Below are 3513 nucleotides of genomic sequence, written 5' to 3'. Positions count from 1 at the left end.
CTCTGACGCCTGTATGCTAGACATTTACATGCTGTCACCACACAACCTGATGGTTTTCGTTTCTTTTTATCTTATTTTTAAAAATTGGACTATGATTGCTTTGGGGTTTCCCAGGTGCCAATGCAGGTGACATAAGAGACATGGATTCGATCCCTGGGTCAGGAAGATCCCTTGAAAAAGGAAATGGCAATCCACTCCAGTATTCTTGCCTAGAGAATTCCATGGACAGAGAAGCCTGGTGGGCTACAGTCAATGGGGTCGCAAAGAGTCAGACACGACTGAGCAACTACACTTTCACTTTCCTGAAATATATCTCTGGTGTCTATATCACAAGTGAAGTGAGATTATTAATTCACAGGTAAATGCATCGCATCTCAAATATCTAACTGTGGCTACTTTTTGAAATATGAGAAATTGTCTAGGAGAGTTTAATGTGGTTTAGTTCTGCTGAACTTGCAGAGTTTGTACAGTTTAGCCTTTTCAATTTGACACCAGAATAACTACCATGTTAATAACTTATAATGCATTATTTATGATTTGTGAATGAGAGTAGAAACCTCCGGAATATTAAAATCACCTAATAGATTTTAAAAGAGTAATGTCGGGACTCCATCCCAGGTCAATTATAGCAGAATCTTTGGAGGGCAGAGTAATGCAACGTATTAGCACTGTTAGAAAGCATACCTGGGGACATAAATGTGTGGTTGAGAGCCACTGTTCTAGGATATAGAAGGTTATTGGTGCAGCAGTGCTTCTTGCTTTTAAGGAGGGAAGTAGTAATGTATATTGTTCTCACTCTTCTCATTTGGTTAGAAAATCATACGTAGTACATTAGAAGAAAGATTCCTCACTGTGAGGGATCATGTATGTTATAAATTCTTCCAACATATCTATAAATAACTATGGTTTTCCCTATGTAAAATCAAGAAGGCAAACTTTTAAGGGTAGATTTACAAGATGCAGTTTTATATTGTTTGGTCATGAGCCTCCCCCTTCCAAACTTAAACAGGCACTGTGCACTAGACCAGATGTGCTAACGGGCATCATAAACAGACACCGTGGTAGGCAGAATGGGTGCATGTGTGCAAAGTCGCTTTAGTCACATCTGAATTTTTGCCATCCCATGGATTGTAACCCACCAGGCTCCTCTGTCCATGGGATTTTCCAGGCAAAAATACTGGAGAGGGTTGCCATGCCCTCCTCCAGGGAATCTTCCTAACCCCAAAATCAAACCTGCTTCTCTCATTTCACCTGCATTGGCAGGTGGGTTCTTTACCACTAGCGCCACCTGGGAAGCCTGGTAGGCAGAATAATACTCCCCACCAAGATTCCCAGTTCCTAATCCCCAAATCCTATGGCTATGTTTCTTCAAATAACAAAAAGAATTTGCAGGTGTGATTAAGGATCTTCAAATGGGAAGTTATCTTGGATTATCTAAGTGGCTCCAATATAATCACAAAGGCCTTTATATGTGGCAGAAGGAGTCCAGAACCTGAGAGATTTGATGATGCTACATTGATGACTTTGAAGATGAAAAATGGGCCACAAGCCAAGGAATGTAGGTAGGCTCTAAGGATGTGGAAGAGGCAAGGAAACATTCTTTCCTTGAGCTTCTGTAAGAAATGAAGCCCTGCTAACACTTGATTTTAGGACTTCTAACTTCAGAGCTATAAGGTAATCAATTTGTGTTGTTTTGAGCCACTAAATTTATAGTAAGTTGTTATAACAGCAATAGGAACTTAATACAGATGCACTGAATTACCTCTAACTTTGCCTGCCCTGAAGATTCCCTTCCACTTGTCTCTAAGTGTAGCACTCGTCATTTATTTATTCAGAAAGCTGAATCAGACATTGAACATACAGAGGTAAAATCATGGTCCTTGCTCTCAAGGAGTTCAGAGATAGTGTGGTATAGAAACCATCATCAAATGACTTAGTAAAGAACACGAAAGAGATTTGCAGAGTGCCGTAAAGTCCAGACTAATGAGGTTGTAAAAGATTGCTGGAGGAGGTGACACTTGACCTGTTTCTTAAAGAATAAGCAGTGGAAATATTAGGCAGTAGGTGAATGAGGTGGGGAAGTTGGAATACTACAGGTAAAAAGCATAGATAAACAGTATAAGCAAAGAATTGATATGCACAGGCAGAAAGAATAAGTAATTAGTATATAGGTCTGTAGTATAAAAAATAAAGGGCTTCCCTCATGGTTCAGACAGTGAAGAGTCCGAATGCAATGCAGGAGACCTGGCTTCGATCCCCAGGTCAGGAAGATCTCCAGGAGAAGGGAATGGCTACCCACTCCAGTAGTCTTGCCTGGAGAATCCCATGAACAGAAGAGCCTGGTGGGCTATAGTCCATCGGGTCTCAAAGAGTCAGACATGACTGAGTAAAACTAAATAGTATGTGTGGCTAGAACTCCAGTACAAATTAGGCAGTGTTGAAATATGAAACATTCAAGCTATTTAGTTATCATATCTACTTAGATATCATTCAGTAGCACCTCACACGGATATAGCACATGCATTCTGCTTAGAGTGACTCATTCAAAAAAAAAAAAAAAAAAAGATGTTCTTGGAACCTTGGTCCTCATGAAAATCAGGCTTCCCATAGACTAAATTTCCTCACATTCCAGACATATTCAGGTAGAGTTGGTTCCAAATTCAACCCAAGTTGGGAAAGCTGAAAATTCTGTTCCAAATATCCAAATATCCTGGTCTCATCTGTCATTATATGATGATATGAGGAGCAAATGCATTTTATATCATTTAAGCCAAAGTAGAAAACCCTCCCACTGCCACTCCATCAATGCCAGAAAAATAGTAATGGGACTAAGATTTGGGGACAGGATTCTGAAATACTAATCAATGCAGCATTTCAAATAGGAATAAAAAGATATAAAATGCATGTATTCAGTGTGTGTGTGTGTGTGTAATTTTGCTTCTACCTCTTCTAAGCAGGCAAAATCTTCTCAGGAGAGGGTCTCTCACGTTGTCTCCCACTTTCTCTTTCCTCCAGTTTACCTGTCCCCTGCCTCTAGACTCAGGTGGAATTCTACCATCAAACTTGCAGCTGGAATAAAAGTTAAAAATGGTCCACAGAGCTTCTCAGTCAAAACTCTGAATTTTTTATTTTTGAAAGTATGAAAAAATCTTCAAATTGTTTTATTTTTTTTATTTATTTTTTAGCTACAGCCTTTGGCATGTGGGATCCTTGGTCCTCAACCAGGAATGGAACCCACCCCTGCACTGGAAGCACAGTCTTAATTCATTGGACCACGCAGGAAGTCCCAAGGTGATTATTTTTTATAACTGACCATCATCAGCATCTCCCACCTTACTTTCCTTCATTACTATTACATATACTTCTTATAAGGTCTTCCCTGGTGGCCTGTCAATAGAGTCTGCCTGCAGTACAGGAGACCAGGTTTCAATCTCTGGGTCGGGAAGATCCCCTGGAGAAGGAAATGACAACCCACTCCAGTATTCTTGCCTGGAGAATTCCATGGACAGAGGA

Source organism: Cervus elaphus, chromosome 18, assembly GCF_910594005.1.
Source record: "Cervus elaphus chromosome 18, mCerEla1.1, whole genome shotgun sequence".
In the NCBI taxonomy this organism is placed as follows: domain Eukaryota; kingdom Metazoa; phylum Chordata; class Mammalia; order Artiodactyla; family Cervidae; genus Cervus; species Cervus elaphus.
The sequence above is the reverse complement of the archived record's forward strand: the minus strand, read 5'-3'. Positions refer to the sequence as shown.